Source organism: Antedon bifida, chromosome 3 (genome assembly GCF_963402885.1).
Source record: "Antedon bifida chromosome 3, ecAntBifi1.1, whole genome shotgun sequence".
Taxonomy (NCBI): domain Eukaryota; kingdom Metazoa; phylum Echinodermata; class Crinoidea; order Comatulida; family Antedonidae; genus Antedon; species Antedon bifida.
In genome coordinates this window covers 10,693,351-10,712,353 of record NC_136228.1, presented here as the reverse complement: position 1 = coordinate 10,712,353, position 19,003 = coordinate 10,693,351, and the positions used below count along the sequence as shown (strand labels likewise).

The 19,003-nt window shown below is 33.0% G+C and overlaps 1 long non-coding RNA gene across 2 annotated transcripts; it reads left to right on the top strand.

The window, feature by feature from the left end:
* Positions 1-94: 94 nt before the first annotated feature.
* LOC144837037 (uncharacterized) lies at positions 95-17,707 on the top strand. 2 transcript variants are annotated; one of them, XR_013611429.1, is made up of 3 exons: positions 95-188; positions 4,281-4,600; positions 16,867-17,707. It is a non-coding gene; the product is annotated as an uncharacterized LOC144837037 (long non-coding RNA). The 2 variants fall into 2 exon arrangements; XR_013611430.1 differs by having other exon boundaries at positions 144-188; positions 4,284-4,600.
* Positions 17,708-19,003: the final 1,296 nt, after the last annotated feature.

Genomic DNA, 19,003 nt, shown 5'->3' with positions numbered 1-19,003 from the left:
TCATTAGACTTTTTTGTTTGTTTTACTGAAATACCTTTTTTGCATACCTGTCTGTCACGATGAATAATGAATATTGATGAACACACGGAAAAATGCTCAGTGGAACGTGAAAGAACAGCTCCCATGGATGAACGAAGTAAACAACACTGGACAACAGGACGGACCTGTGCGACGAGTAAGAGAGTATGGTAAGTAGTTTTTATATCGATATTTTGCATTATAATCTGTTTTCAAAAACTATAAACATGATTAGGTCTATGCTGTGAAATGTTACCCTTCGACTGTTACGTTGACCTGGAGTGTAAAATGTTTATTTGGGGCTAGAGGCAGGCGATGAATACCGCATAGCCGGAACGGAACTTAAGATAGTTCGGATGATCCATAGCGTCGTGATTAATCAAATTACTTGCGTCGCGCTCACATAGTTGCGTTGCGTCCAAGTGGGAACCAAACCTTAAGATCTTCTTACCCTAAATTAGGCTTAGTTTTCGGGCAAATTTTGCTTAAATTGCTGTAGTTTTAGACTGAAGAGAAGCCCATCCCTCTTTTACGGTAGGTGGCAGCAAACATATTTCTGTGTGTTGATGTAAACGCAACGCTACCGTTACCACCCTGCTAATAACATACCTCAAAACCACGATGAAGTTTTATGCGCAACAAGTTACATCGGTAACGGTAGTGAGCCCTCTATAGTAATAAATAACTTTTCTTACTCGACGCGTAGAGAAATAGGTATATAGCGTCAAATAATTGATTTGTTAAGTAGATTCAAGGTAACAACATGCAAAGATGAAGTGTGGTATGATGAAGTTATTAAATCAGATAATAATAACAAGACAACTTCTGGAATTCATAGTATAAAAGCGAAAACTTGAAATATACTATAGAGGGCGTTGTTAATAAAAATGGTGAAATCAGATCACGATCTCCATCGGCATTAAACCCGCGGACGTGTGTGCATACGTTTAAAGGACTCTAATGATTTTGTTTGAGCAAGCGAAGTGATCAAAATTGGCTTAATTATTTTCTTAAACAGAAATAAAATAGGCCTACGGTAAAAATGTGCCCACGGTGTGCATTCGTACCGTCTGCACTTTTCTTGACAGTGTCCACTGAAAATAATTATGTATATTGGAAATTAATGTATTATATTAGTCTTTTAGTTCCAGCACGTGACTAGACCTTAGGTGGTCCCTGGTCTTGAGATCTGCTTTGGCGCTCATCATCACATTGGAAAAGCTGGCGCCAAAATGTCATCTTCATTAGTTAATTTTGCACTGATTTGCGCACTATTTTCACGTATAACATTGTATAGACGAAATTATAGTTATTAGCTTAACAGGTCGGTAATTATTCGTCTGACCCCATACCGTTTAAATTGCTACAGTAACGTACAATTATTATAGATAAAAAGATAATTAATTGGTATAACTCAACAATTACTGTCTATTTATCTACATTGTTGTTATACAATTAAATAATGATAATAATGGTTTATGGACCATACGGTATACAATCATGTACAATCCATTCAATGTGTATATTGATATTACTAAATCAAAAGAAATCTTATTATATTTGGTTTTTTTTTAATGTATTTTAAATGCAGGCTATGTACAGTATTACTCTGTTTTTATATTATATTTTAAATTTACTTTGATTGTGAAATACATTTTGAATTGAATTGAATGCTTCAGTTCTATCATAATAACCGAAAAAAAGAAATTTTTTTCACAATCTTTTACAATTTATGAAAAATTAGTGTGGGAAGTATAAGATGTAAACAACGAGATTGCCACAATGGCAAGTCATAAACGTGTTGTATTGTATTTACCTCAGGTGTGGTAGAACGTCCTCTTCAACTCGACTCATTGCGGGATGATAATAAAAATAATAATGATCAATTTATTTATAGATCATTCTGGTGCAAAATATTAAATTCCTATTTCTTCGTTGATTTCGGTCAGAGAATAGTGATTTAATGTTTTTGCCATTAATTGTATGTGTTATTTTAGTATCCTCTTTAATTCTATACTTGTGGGATATTACAATTTTAATTACATACAGTAGAATGATAATTTCGTCAAATATTCATTCTTTAGCAAAATATTTATTATATATATAATAGGCCTATGTATACATATAATATGTCATTGTTTCATCATTGGTTAATTAATAATAATAATAATAATAATATACTATAATGTTCTGTATTCAATTTCAATTATTGAAATTTATATTAATATCCTTACAAATGGTCATTATTATTTATAAACATTTTTAAATGCCGCTTCTACAAAACGGTTTCCGTTCTCGCTTATATTTATATATGGCATGTTGTCATCGGCATACTATACACGTTTTGTCGTCATTTATGTGTCAAAAGAAAGATATAAGACCATTGCAAATAATCACTTGCATAATAATAGAATCTGCGTCGTAAACTTCCTAAATTGTTATGTTGGTTCCCGGTGGTAGTTATAACCTTAAATCACATGTCAATCAACAGAACATTAAAATTCCAATTAAAGCATTGACTAATTACTCTAAGTAGAGCGCTAACGTTGTAATGTGTTGTAACCATTGTCAAAAGGTTTCTAGATGTCGCCTAATAAAAGCATGGAGGAAATATACATTCCTCCATGATAAAAGTGATCGTCATTTTGTGAAATGTATGTATAAACAATTTAGACGATTAAGGATACCTATGTTTTTGTTTTTGTCAAATTTCTGTGATACAGCATCATATTTGTATCACATGTGACTCCTGTATTAGTCCATAATTCTAACCTAAACACATTCTTTATGCAGGACCATTGCCATCAATTATATTTGAAACTGTAATTATAAACGATGACTAAATAATTGATTCAATCCTGTTATGGGCGACTTTGGTCGCTGTTGGAAGAAGATGAAATAAAAATAAAATAAAAAAATAGAAAAAAAATAAACATGAATTGAATTGACTTGAAACAATTAATACAGGCGCCGCATGTGAAACATATGTGACGCTGTATTGCATATTATACCTATGATACTGGTCGTATACAATATATAGAGATCCGGTATAAAGAGAATCGGGGGAATAATGAATGTCTCATAACATAGCGCTGATGATTAGGGTTTGTTGTACTGAATGCCTAAAATCAAGACGGAAATATGTGAGGATAATAAAAATAATGCTTAATTGATTTGAGCACATTTGATAGGACATTGAACGTTTCTTTGTTAAAGTGAATGTCCTTAAAGAAAATTGAAACTGAATGTTGATAAACCAGAAGCCGCTAATTATATCCTATAATGAAAATAAAACAGGAAATAATGTCCTTAAGATGACGTCACGATATTTTGTTCACATGCTCTAGAGTTAATCGTTCGGAGTTAAGCTTAAACCGAACCATTATCCGAGTTACAACCGACGTAACTGATCGTGTGATAATAATTTCCTTAAGATGACGTCACGATATTTGGTTCACATGCTCTAGAGTTAATCGTTCGGAGTTAAGCTGAAACCGAACCATTATTCGAGTTACAACCGACGTAACTGATCGTGTGATCAGTTAACTCGCTATACCTCCGTGTCGATAATTATCGAACATTATTTCTCCGATGTACCTCCGATACCTCCGATAGGTTTCAGAACAACATCTTATGACAAATTAACTCTGATAGGTAACATGATGTAACAAGAGTGTTAGACAAGCGAAATGCTTTCTCACTGGGTTACAAGATGACCGAATAAATAAATAATAATAATAATAAACCGCAATGTATAACTCCGATAGATCCAAATTTAATATAGAAAACGTGGTGTAGAGGAGAGTAAATAAAACATTTATTTATATTTATACGGTAAGCCTCAAACTTCACTGTGCTACAAGGCAATAAACGCCCTTCCGTAGTGTTTCTTCATAGGCCTACACTTCATACTGTAAATTCTAACCAAATCAAACCGATGTTCAATTACAACGTGTTCAATATTAATGACAATTGATTGTATCGTTTCATTCGAATTTTCAATTACATCGTTTCTTACCGTACGTTTTTAACTACGCTTACAACGAAAAAGTTGTTTTATATAACAACCCAAAGGAGTTTAGATCAAAGAAATCTTTGAAATTTAAATGTTAAATACTTCGTTAATATTTTTCCGTTTCCGTTTTCAATTGATATGCTGTATATTTATTGCATATTATTCAGTGAATGATTGAATTAGCTTGTGTGGAACCTGATTAGCGTACAGATTCAATTTTCTCCTAATAAGATATAATTTCTTGAAGTAGGCTGAAGAGTTTTTCATCATCAACGGCAAGAGTTCCTCAGATTTTAGAGAAGCTAGTCTGTTTCTCTACCATGAACTCGTAAATATGATGCAAAAATTAGTAATTCGTCAAATCAGCATAAGAGTGCTCCTCGGGAAACGTCAGTAATGAGTATTACCGGCAAAACAACCGACATGCGGAGGACGAGATCTAATCATATAAGGTTCGCTCGCCATCGCAGTTGGTTACAAATACTCGCAACACAATCAGTGGCAACAGACAGTTTGAACACTGACGAGGCGAAGACACAGATCCATCACTTCTAAATATCTACTGCAGTGAGTATTAACAATTGCTTTTATATTGTTGATTTTATTTGGAAAAGTTAATTAGTAACAATACATAACATAAATCCGATTTCTTATTATTTCTTTTATTCTCACAATATTTTATAGTGTTTTGTTTTGCTACAGGCCTAGTCGTTGTTTTATTTATTACACCTGATATTTGAATCACATTTATTTGAGGCATGTTTCCGTCGATGTGTATGTATCTTAAGTTATTGCTTTTTTTGTCTTGTGTGAGTTGATCTCACGTTTATTTAAATTCTCAGTGATAAATATATTGCATACATATAAGTACATTTGTGACAATTAAAGTAAGTGTTCAACGTAGTTAAAATACAGGAATATTTACATAATAAGATACTTGAATCTTAAGTTATTGTTTACACAATGTAAGCCAACTTTTACCTGTAAAATAGTTTAACACTAGAATAGTCATTTTCGAATGACGAATGACACGCCATATAGTTTAAGCCATGTCTAAATACTGTATTAAATTTAATTTATTATCCAATACGTTGACCACCACCCGAGGTATACAAATATAATATAAATAATATAAACCGTTATGGCAAGCCATATATCTGTCTGTAATAATATATTTTATAACATTACCGTACTGTATCACTATAAAATATGTTTTTAAAGACATTTACCATTTAATTATTGCTTTCCAATTAAGTTTTTGTTTCGATTTTATTTGAAAACGTTTTTTTTTTTGTAAACATTGACTTTTAGTCAGTTGTTACCTGAAACGTTTTGCAGGAATGAACTATTTTTTATTTTAATTTAACGATAACTATTATAATTGATCTTATCACAGATCAACGTTTATAGTTGGTAACTTTCTAGGAATGTTAACGACGTAAGCTCGTATAATATTGTTTGTGTGTTTATAATATTACAAACTAATCATATTTATCAATTCTATAAAATAGAAGAGGATTTAAATGAAATTTTAACTTAGCGATAACTATCAAATTGAGCTTTTCTTAGATCAATGTTAGTAACTTTATACGAAATCAGATACGTGAACTCTTGTAATATTTATATATCTATAATAATTATTACAAAGATAATCATTTATAATAAGTTCAAGAGCATTTCAATGAAATTGAAATTAAATGCACCTCTCGTGTCTTTAAAAGCAACATTACATACGGCTTAGATTTTTAATAGAATTCATAATATTAATAAATGTTAATCCAATAGTCTAGAACTTAAGAGGCATGCTGTGCTTCATAATATGCCGGTAGTAATCATAATAATAGTTTACTTCGAGTACTCACTTATTTATTTATTAAATTACTTACCGAACATCCATCAAGGAGCCATATTCGGGACCCAACAGGTGTCCCCTTAAGAGTGTTCCCATAATATATGGAAGGAGTTTTTCAAAGGAGAGGTTCTTCTGTATTATTTACACCAACTCATCCCCAACGTATTCATCGACGTCATCGACACAACACAACCATAAAAGTCTATTATAATAACATGTATTCATTCATGTTTTCATTGCGCGTGTCTTAACCAATAACCAAATAATCAGTACCATAGTCATTGTTATTACGAAAATCAACTCCAGCCTATTATCTTCAGCAATCATCACTTCTCCTCATGAGGGTTCGGCACGACATATCTCCGCCACAAACGTATGCTATGTAAACCATTATTATGTTTTACATACTAATAATAATACAGTAATCGTCCTCAACACTATTAACATCATCACCAAGACCACCGTTCATTATCATCATTTATCATTTTATTCATCGCCATAACATTTTCATCATCACGTCATCGACTCTATGCAACGAGTAAGGGCACTTGATTGACTTACAGAAGGACTCGGACACGACTCCCAGTCCACAGTGAGTACCTGTTTTTCCAAAGAGGAAAGAGTGGCATGGAAAACCACTGGCCACAAATAATGCCTACAACATACATAAAACTCATAACAGCCCATTCTCCTCGTTTAGAAAGAATACGGAACTCGCCTTTCCTTTTTTATACATAAAATAGTCTGTTTAGACTGATAACGCCGGGGAGAATCTTTATCATGACAACAATCTTAACTATCATCATCTGTATCATAATTGCCATCTTCCGTAGATTTTCAAGAGAGCGTTTTTGTAAGAAGACTTTTCGAAAATTCCGTTATATTTATAAAAGTTGTATAAATGCCATTTAAAGCCTACTACAGAATGTTAGGCTTAACGTAAAGTTCCCGTAGCCTACTTAACGAACGCACTCGAGATGCGCACAGGTAGTTATTGTTAGTCAGTTATACGCATGCTTGATCTTTTTGGCGATTATAGACGCAGTTCTTTATATTATTATGACTTTATAAACTGTATTATGCGTTATTAGAGCCTAATGTTTGTTATGCATTTTATGGATATGAGTTTTCACTCTGTAAAAATCATCTTAGTGGATATAGGAGTTAAATAGGCTTAACGCAGTGATAACTGCATTGTAGGTCGGCTTGTTTAGATGTTTACAAGATTTAAAGATGAAAGAAATCTGTGGTAATAGCAATAAAACGTATCCTAGAACGAACAATTTTAATCAATACTAGAAAATAAGTGAGAACTTTAACGATTCTGGGCTTAAATTATGTGATAGGTAGGTGGCAAAGCAAGTAGGAAAAACAATGAAATGCTGGTAAATCTCACCTACACAACTCTATAAAATGTGCACCTAATTCTTGTTTATCTGCATAAGTTCATCATGGTATTATTCTCATGAGTAAATAAAACACTATGGCAATAATTGCTAAAGTAAATGGTAGAAACACGTGTTTATTATTAACAAATAACAATAGAAACATTCCACAAATTAGGATTAGCTATTGCAGTTTCTGCAAGGAGGTGTTAAAATGCAATTTAGCAGTGACAAAAATGTGAAAAGTTAGTTATGTGTTTGAGGTAATCGAATATTTGGAGAGAAATGTTCGTTATTCTTAAGTTACGTTGTGAGTTATGACGCCACTCTAAAGGCCCATTTTATGCTATAAAGTTGTAGAATGAAAAGTTTTTATATTTCTTTTGTTTTATGTATGAAAAATGCACATTTGTCTGTTTATCGTCGATCGTTATCATCCTAGTGTAAATGGGCCTTAAAGGCACTGTAGATGTGGGCGGGGAGGGGAAGGGGGTGTGCTTATTTCATTACGCTCATTCTGCTTCACCACTGTCGGAAAATAAATTGGTTTATTACCAATGCTGTTGCAAAGGTTTATAATGTCAACCCCGGCTTTAATTAATATTTTGTTTAAATTGAGTCTTTTAAATCAAATCTTCCACACGTTACGTCATCGCTTACATACTTTCCGGAATCATGTCCTATAAATTATGGCTTCACTTGGATCTATATACATCGGCATGATTTGTATTCCTACTCAATTAATCATTGTGTCTAATAATTAATCTGTAATGGTGTTACGGATTGTTTTTGGCCTAATGAATTTGACATTAGCGTGCTCTTATGTTACCTCGTAAATGTGCGTATAATTGTCACTGTAGTTTGGCGGTTCCTCAGAGCGACGCAACGTAACACAATCTACGCAACGTAAGAAAATGCTCTTCTAATAATTGTGTTTTCCCTGCTTGCGTTGCGTAGATTGTGTTACGTTGCGTCGCTAGTGGGAACCACGCTTTATGATTACGCAATACAGCACTTTGCGGCAATAGGTCGATGCGTTGCGTTCTAGTGGGAACCACGTTTTTACTCACGAGTCCTACGTCTCGTGAATTTCCTCATACGCATTCTCAGTCCTGTAACCCAACATATGACAATGCTTGCCCAGTACCATAGGCAGGTTACGAAAAACAGCTTATAGTGTGTACCACATGTACTTCCTGTATCATGAAAGGTTACGTTAAGATTAAGAGGTAAGGTTTATGAAACAGAGGCTTCACATGCGACACACATGGTACTGTATCGTGTTATTTGTCTATGATACCGGACATATTTAGTACGCTACGCACAACATAATCCTCGTTAAAAACATTGTTTTCTTTAGAGCGGTAACACCGTAATTCTTATAATTTACAATTACATTTACTGTTAATGTTAGGGTGTTGAAATGAAAGTCTGTCTAATGAGTTTATAATAACGTTATAGTGTATAATTATAAAAATATAATACCTCATTACATTCAAAGGTGGTGGGTAGTCATGTGATGTGCAGGCGACACACACGGAGTCACGTGTTACGCGTTTTCATTTTCCCTACATGCGTTTTTTCAAGATGTTGTGTTTTAGTCTGAAATACAGAAGACAACCTTGGAACCAAAACCGCATAATAATGTACAGTTTTATTGCTAACAACATAAATTAATAACTCTTCATTAATTTTTCAGAGCAATCTAACGTGTATTCTCAATGGGACAACATTTTGTTTCAACCATAAACTGTAAATGTGGGGGAATACCTTTTGACTCGCAGATTTACCGGACTGAATTGCGCACAACGACGACTTTATTCTTCCCTAAAACGTGGTTCCCACTAAAGACGCAACGCAAAGATTTAGACGCAACGCAAGTGAGGTTATCAATTAAGCTTGGTTCCCACTAACATGCACGCAAGGACGTAACGCAATGCAAATTGATTTGACCAATCTCAAGCGATGGATTATTCGAACAATCGCGTGTGATTGGTCAACTTGCTTGCAATGCGTCTGCTTCCTTGTGTTGCCTCCTAGTGGGAACCAAGCTGAATGCTTGGTTCCCACTAGCGACGCAACGTAACGCAATCTACGCAACGTAAGCAAATGCCCTTCCAATAATTGTGTTTGCCCCCACCTGCGTGAAATCAAACCTGTTCAAATCAAATGTTTGCAGCACTATTGCGTCGTCGATTCCCACTTGTGATTACGCAATACAGCACTTTGCGTCAATACGTCGCTGCGTTGCGTTCTAGTGGGAACCACGCTTTACTCATCACATACGTTGCGCTTACGTCCTTGCGTTTCGTCTCTAGTGGGAACTAAAACAGTAGTGTCCTTTTGTTTCGTACAGCTGACATAGCAAACGTAACCCCATTGTCCGAACGATGTACATTAAAGCGTGGTTCCCACTAGACCGCAACGCGTAATCACAAGTGGGAACCGACGACGCAATAGTGCTGCAAACATCGTAGGTTTGATTTCACGCAGGCGGGGGCAAACACAATGAGTGGAAGGGTATTTTCTTACGTTGCGTAGATTGCGTTACGTTGCGTTCTTGTGAAAACCACGCTTAAAGTACAGGCAGTTGTGCAAACACTGGAAACGCGTTACCAAGTCAATTGACCCCTATTTTATAATTATGATTATCAGCTACAGTAGTCTAGATCAAATTCTATTTTCAATTATTTATTTACGTAACATAAACCAAGATATTTCTAACTCGTAAACACTTATTTTGAAAAGTCAATGAAATTAGGTTTCGCACGTAGGCAGACGCGGTCCGGTCAGGTAGGACTTTTGATCTTTATGAAGATGCGCCTTGTGAACGCATTCTTTATATGGCAAGCAAACACAACTACCTCTTTCATCAGAGTTGAAAATCCGTCCCCGAAAACTTACCATAAACACATTATGTAATATTTAATAAATGTATCTATAACACATTTTGTTCTTTAAAAACAGACTAATTTAGAGTCCCATACACTTTCGGGGGACGCAGTTGGCAACAACTATACGGTAACCAACCACATCATAACAGAAGTTGCGTAAATTTTCTAACGTACCCAAATTAATTACAGGGACAACCATAGCTATAATTTCAATTTATAACATCTTTTATTTGTTAGATAATTGCTATTAAAATATTTATTTTAGATCGACGGGTATTAAATATATTAAATTATGCTTTTACAATTTTTAATTTGTATTAGTAGAAACAACACATATTGCGCAAAATCTTGTTAATGTTAATTTACTGGCTTTTAAACCTAATAAGTAATAATGTCAATAGCAGTGAGCCCGTCGTATACATATGATTTATTTACTCAAATATATCGTATTAGTGTTGTAACGGCCCTTCAAACACCTACTTAACGAAGCTAGCAACATTGTCTATTTTAGTAATAATTTCGCTAATAATTAACGCATTCTAATTAACGCGTTTGTAATGTTTACGGCTTAATTGAACTGCTTTTGATGATCTCCGACTGTGAAACACGTCATAAATTGTGTTACGTTCGCATGACGCGTTTAGGTCGATAGTCTTTTTTTTTTTTCATCGTCACATTTTCTGTAGAAGACATCATTATTGTTGGTATAGTATGTCTTATCTGTGTATTACAATAGCTTAGTTGAATAGTCGTATAATGATATTAGTATTTCAATCAGATTTAGTTTGTATCCACTCAATATAAGCAACTTATCATGGGCTTGTTTAAAAAGTAGGTCTATCAACATTTACTTTAAAGTTTATACGCGTGTATTTTGTTGGAAAATATTTATTTGCGCTAATAATAATTATTACGGAAAAACGAATAAGGCAAATGGGTTACCATTATCGTTTAGGACCAAGTTTAAATAGGCCCTAAAATTAGCATAGGTGGTCAAATATGCTATTCTATTGGCACACTCGCTTAGCACCTAAAAAGAACGTTCGAGTTCAAGGGGTGCTAAGAAATCAAAATACAAAAGATAGGTCAGTATGTTAGGTTCAACATTTATCTATAGTAGTATTCTAACCCTTAACCAAACCTTATATGATACAGGCACCACATGTGATATAAATGAAATGCTGTATTACCAAATATTCATATGATACTTCGGAGATAGATAGTAGGCCTATGTGGAGATACAGCACTGGGAATCGGATTATTTTGTATGCCCTCGCCTCTACCATTCTCTACTTCAAAATCCTGCATGATCCGCCACTGATTCAAACCGTAGAATACACTCCCAAATGACCAGTAGGGCTACCGCTTAGTGCCATCTTTTCAGATAAGGTATACGATACCCTCTAAGTATATGCACCATCATTTAAGGTCCTACATGCTACACTCCTATTAAATGGCCACTTTCGTTTAATGGCTTTAAAATGTAGCCTGACCTTATCTTGAGAATTCTACACTGTTTTGTCTGTCATAAAATATAAAATGGAAAGAAAAAATATATAAAATTTAGTGAAAACCACAAAAGAAAGATTTAGATGAATTAAGATAACCTAATAGTATTATAATAAGATGAATCAAAACGATGATGATGATGATACAACTGTACGAAGCATAATTTCTGACAATCAAGAATGACATATTTAAGGACATTAATGAACAAGATCGATTACTTTTAGATTATCTTAACCACGGTGTACTTTTAATGCATAAATTAAATTAATATGTAATAAATAATATCTTGAAACAATGGGTACAGTGTTAACAGTTACTGTCGTTATAGATAAATAAAATATTTCCCACTGCCGTGTTTCGCAATTCTGTTATGAAAATGTATACATTACACATAGATATAATACACATTAACGATAATGATTTCAGGGTGTTAATCGGAAAAGTATTAGATAATCTTAGTATGAATCCAATAATTATTTATGAAACTCAAATACCGTCTACTAGGAGTGGAGTTGAGTTACCTGGGGTGACAGGACGCTACAACCACAATGCTCTCCTCGGCCAAACAGTAGTTTTTTTCACGCTGCTGCTCTAGCCCGCTACGTCACAATGGATAAATCATTCAGATATAAAGCAAGCAGCAGTTATAGTACTAGTCACTGACATTTTTGCGAAAAAGGATTCTCGACTATAATGTATAGGTACCAGCTGGACCCAAAAAACGTATGGGAAAAGAGTCGACAGTTGAACGACAAATCCCAAAGCATTTCTGGTATTTATGAGTCCCATGATATTACTGTAATTCGCTGTCAGATAATCATTGAATTATTATCAAAACAGTCCATTGAAGTTTTTGTTTGTAATAGAATACTTCACACTTGAAGTATCTAGGGAAGTTGTAGGTAGCCTACTGCCCATTATTAGAACATTATTTATTTTTTAACAGAAAAACCTTCACCAGAAAAGTGAAGGCGCTATAAAACTAGTAATTTATTATTGTAATGATAAGAGGTAATATTCAATTAGAATTTATGAAAATAATTGATAACACAAGGTACTATTATTATCAATCATAGGCATGTGTAACTAGACTAATAGATTCTAAAGTTAATTAATGTTTCTTTTTTCAATAAATGATTTTTTTTTGTATGTGATATGTAATCCACTGCATACGAATCTTAGTGAAGAGCTTTGATCTTCTTCCAATAGCGCTCTATATTATAAGTAATTCATTATGTGATAAGAAATAATTTTCAAATTACGATCAATCATGTATAGGAATAATGCAATGTTTCTTATGTAGCACTAACGTTAATTAATGTTCATTGTTTCTATGAATTAGGGTTAGGTTCCAGTGGACAACATTGTTTAGACTCTGTTGATAAATTAATAATGACGGCTCATTTTCCTTAACTGATCGTAATAAAGTACAGTTAACCATAAGTTAAGCATCTCATTTCGAAGGAGAACTTGGTGATGGGTAACTTTGAAATGTTGAAGAACACTAATCATGATTTGTGTACGAACGGCTTCACTACAATTATGTACAAGCAACAAATGCAATCCATTTGCAATTAACATCAATAGTGAAGTTATTTAAATGTTACATTTATGTGCGCTTAAACAGAGAAAGAAGAAGGGACACATACTAATACTGAAGTACCATTTCATCTCCGCATTGTCAGATTAGGGAGCTTTCGATTTGCGACGACCGAGGACCGACGACCAACCAGGTCAATCGGTGTTTGTCGACCGTCGCATGGAAATAAAAAAAACATCAAACCTGTGTCGAGGTGAAGACACACGTCTCAATATTCCCCAATGCGCACAATTAACTAAAATGACGTAGTCGTCATAAATCGAAAGCTCGTCGTCTTTTACTTGATGTCGACAATTTATAGACATATTGCGTTTTAAATTTGATAATTATCAAAAGTAGAGCCCTCGTTGAATTCAAGTGTGCTGTAAGTTATCTACTTTTAATCTAAAATTAAATTCAAACAGTAAATCAGTCTCGATATACTATATTTTAACAAAATTTTGATTAATTCGCTAGTAAGAATTGTTATTTTCAATATTATAAGTTATTAGTTATAATAGCAGGGATGCTAATTGAACACAGGATCATAGGTGAAATTAAGTGAAATCTGTGAAAATATAGATAAGAGGTTACATTTTTATTTTCAATATTTTAAAGTTAATTTATCTGAATACAGACAATTTATTAATTTATTATAAAATAACAAGCGCATTGGCCATTTGTAACAAAATATTGAATGAGAAATTAAGACGTAAATACGGTTTTAAAAGGATTATTGATTATAAAATCGTGAACCTTAGTGAAAATACAAATTAGATATGGATCCGAATGGGATTTATAAAAAGAGGTGTACATAGAGTGACCGGATTGAATATAGCCTACCATATGTTTCTCTAAATATAAACTTGTCGATATAGTAGAAAACATTTTCTGCAGAATTTGTTGGAGTTTTTCCCCTATTTAATATGCTTATACGGTGTGGTGTAAGATCTGTTTTGATCTTGTTCTTATATAACTTCTTGGAATGACATAGTCCCTGGCACTATTTGGTTGGTGATGTATGATTCCATCAAATCAATTCAGTTGTCCTATCTTTAGATACGTCTGCCAGCTTGCGACATGACGATTCCTAATTCTAAACCATTTTCCTTTGTCATGGACAGGATGGTTGTGTATTTTTTCAATCTCCTTTTTAACTGTCATGCTCTATGTAGACCTTGGTCTTCCTCATGATTCTTAATTTTCTGTTAAATTCATCTAGAGAAAAATTTTTATTTTAAATGACGTTAAGATAATGTTTAATTTGTTTATATTATTGAAAAAACATTGAACTTTTGCAACCGTTTTTGTTATTACTGTAATGATTATAAATAATATTCAGCCAATTATCACTTTATTTACGACGTCAATGGAAACATTTAAAATGAACTTTTCTCATTTTTAAATTTTTTTTCTGTTCTATTTTCAGCCCATATTTCCGTTACGGTAAAAGTGCAAACTATTAGAGTATTATCATATATTACCGATTTTAAACAAACACGTGCGTATTATAGTCACGTGTTCTATTTTAACCAATTACAACTGAAATCTACAACACAATAAAATAAGATAGAGGATTAATGTATATGAAACATTAGCGCAAACGGAATAATGGATTTCCATTAAAGACTTGTGATGTTGGCTAAATGTGTAGACAACCCGTGTTAGAATTGATTTAGGCTCATATGGGTTCTTGGCAATCACTTTTACATCCTAAAAAATTCATACGTTTGACTGTGATTAGAACTTAGTACAGGTATTGGCGGCATGTCTGTGGGATATTCAATCTCTTTACTAAACCCGGTAATACCTGCTGGTAATCGGTCATACGTTACAATGGCACGTTCGTGGTGTGACGGTGATGATGTAGAGGAAATTACAAACTAATTACATTCATCAATCATAATTCTTTTTAAAAAAATTGATTGTGTAAGTTGCTTGTAGAAAGATTGTGGTTCACACCTCAGTAGGTGTTAGTAAAGAGAAGAAAAAATATCGTGTTAATAGTACTATATTTTGAGTTAATAATTAACATGTTGGGGTATGAAATACTTTCTAGAACAAAAACAAATATTTCAGGAGATTTTTCAAGTAATTATGTTTATGTCTATTTATATAAATCAAAGTTTGATATACTGGTTTTGAGTAATAATTGATGTAGTGAATACTGCTTACCATTAATTTATAATGTTATTTTCCATGTGATCATGATTTACTATAATTAGTGTGGATTTGATTTGATAGTGTGCTCATAATACCAAAGCAGAAGGAAGTAAAGGACATTTTGAGCTAAAATAACACTTTTTTTTATTATTATACCTAGAATAGTCTCATAATTACCTATAAAAAAGTCACATAAGCCCATATAAACACATTTCACCAGAACGGCTAGTACAAGAACACGTTTTGCTTGATTACTCAAAACTGGTTTTGGTGGGGCAATATTGGCCTACACTGCAGAGAGTAGGTTGCAATCTTATGCCGGCATATCATGAATTGGCTTTTAAAAAATGTCTAGATAATCATGAGTCATGATGATATGGATATGATGATGTCATATTACTACCATATTTGGGTATATCACTACCATATTTGGGTATATCACTACCATATTTGGGCACACACATGTTTTCGTAAAACTAGTTGATGATAGTGTAGTTATGCACTTCTCGGTATTAGCCTAAGCCTAACAATTCATCTACCTTAAAGTATTTTAACACTTTGTGAGGTATGTTATTATTATTTATTTTAGGTGTTTTATATGTAAATTGATATTGCTTTTATTCGTGTCATTTAACGACATCAGTTTACGAATAAATCTCTAAAATTTGATTTTAATATTTCTTTAAACCGATACTATTAACGTGTTCTGTGGTTCTTCAATCACTTAAATCGAACCTTGGCGCTTTAATTGATTTATAGGGTAGGTCTACATTTCAGAGGCATACTTCATTCCATATTTCCAATTGTCGATCCTAAATAAAGATTATTAAACGTTAATTGTGGGTTAAAATATCACATTTGTTTAAGTCGCTACTGAAAAGAAGTTCTGACAATTTAATCTTCATCCAGACATGTAATACTTTTTATGTATAATTAATATTTTCTGCGTTGTAACCTTTTACGGGTTGTTATCGTGAATAATTACCAAAAAAGTGATACTTATACCTAAAAGAGCAGCTCCCTCTCTAGTTGTTTTTTTAAGTGCGCCACCAGTAGCCGTGTTGATGTCTAATTCAAGTATAGTTATGACACGTCATGTGTGCCAAAATGTTTTTCCTTTTGCGAAAATTAAGTCGAATCACCGTCTAGAACCTATCTCTATGCTAAGAGACACCGGAGTCATATATTTGAATTCTTGGACACAAAATGACTTCTAATCCATTCAATGTCGTAACTCTTCAAATACAGTATTATGGCTGTGAGACATGTTATGGGACGCCCTCTCCAAATGGTTTCAGAAAAAACAGCCGGTTATAAATCTTAGATAATTGTATGTCTCTTCATGTTGTTTTGTGTTTTTAGATCCACATAGATTATATTAGTATCTATTACATTTAAGCCTAATTATATGTTTTGAATATATTACTATCGTTTTTTTTCTTTTTGTTCAGATGACGACTAATAGGAATGTAATCTTACTGATGGTATCATTAGGCGCCTTACTCCCTGTAATATGCGTTCATGCAATGCTGGACGAACGAGAATTTGATTTACATGAGCTTAAAGATAGTTCCTGGTATAACGCTTTACGGACAGAGCTTACGGAGCGGGCACTCGACTTGATATTTGAATCGGAACTCGCCGCTGAAGCCGCCGAAACGGACGGAGAAATCGCCAAACAACTTAGCCAGAAGAGATCCGGATCACGGGCTCACCGAAGAAACATTCCCCCGTATGGTAGTGTGAGATCACGACCACCAAGAACATTCAACCTGGACATTTAAGTTTAATTCGGCCATTTTGTTTGGTTAACTAGATGAAGGGTTGGACTTGTACCTAGTCAGTGGTTTATGATAGTTTAAGATAATTGATATTTTTGCCGTAGTTGATCATCATCACTTTTCTAATACAGTTTTATTTGAATCCAATTTAACAAATATTCATAATAATAATAATTATACAAAGATATTACATAATAATATACAAAAGAGGCTGAACTGTAATAACTTATATGGCGTTATGGTTCTATTGCAGTAGAATTGATGTGAGATTGTTATCAATTACATTTTAAATGTCATACAAAACATTCAATCCATTATATCAAAAGTATTATTATATTTACAACTAAGTATAAAAGCTTTTAGAATATATCGAACAGATTGAACTACAATTAACAGTAGTAAACCTTATCATTGTATACAGTTGATAATAGTCTGGTAAATATATGAAATAACCTATCCTATAAAGTACCTTGAATTCGCCTTAATAAAGTGGCATACATTTTATGAACAATATTATTAATTTGTAAATTTATATTTCGCTTGTGTTTTACGTACCAATCGAACATTTATTGTGTTTTGTCGTTTTGGGTATGGTGGTTAGCAAAGACCTTGCAATGTGACAGGATCAAACAAGAGACTTAGCATGGATCAGGCATAGACCTAAACAAACTGCAATCCCTACGATTACGGTTGTCGTATTCTAGAAGTACAGTGTTGTTTCGTAGATTTGAAATGTAAATAAATAGTAATGTTACATAAAGATTTAATTGATGTTGCTTTTTAAATGATGTAATAAATCTTCATCATTCTTAAATATTGTTGTAAATTTGAATTTTTACATTCGTTGATTATGTTATCACTAGGTACATATTTATTATCAATACCATAAAGACATATAAGCCATTTAATGCAATCATGTAAGAAAATGATCAAACAATGTACAAATAAATTAAGCTCGCAAACAAATTTTTCCTGCATAAACTTAAAGAAATGCAAAGAGCAATAATTCGACAAAAGATAACTTTTGCTACTAACTTTTTACTAAAGCTTTTGTGACGTCACCAAAATATTGGGTTTATATGGTCGGTTATAAAAAAAAAGTAAGGACGATAAGTTTAAAATCAGGTTAGATGGGACAATAGGTCGCAAAAGGCAAAACGACTAATAACTATAGGAAAGAATTGCTGATTACCGTTGACAGGTTTAATTAATGCTATAGTTTGATTATTGTATTTTCTACTATCATTAATTAATTACTATGAACTACATAGTATTCGTGTATTTGATGAATTTCCGTTTATTTCTTTGGAAACATTACGAAATAAAAAGCATAAATAGGAATAATCTAAGCTGATTCATGCTATCGATTTACCTCACCACATAATTTATTAAAAAGAACAGAAATTTTGTTTTTAACTCTATCGGGTTTGAACTACACATAAAATCTGCGAACGTCATCAACAGTTTTGGAGAAAATACGTCTGTTGTCATAAAAATCAAAATTCCAGATTTCTTCATTATCTTCCATCTGAATGGCATAGTTCATCAATTCTATCTATATATAAATTATACATAATTTAATTTAAAAGTTAATCCTGGGGCTAAGAATCTCCTTATAAATAATTCTTTATTAATTTCTTTCATCGGAAAATCTTTTGAATAATATTGTGTTTATTGTTTTAAGACATTTACATTACAGGTTTTATTTCCGCATTGACTCATCACTTTATTAAAAACAGTACAATAAACTTTACAAAAACCGATATATTCTTAAAATAATTATAAGACAATACTCCTGTCATGCTCA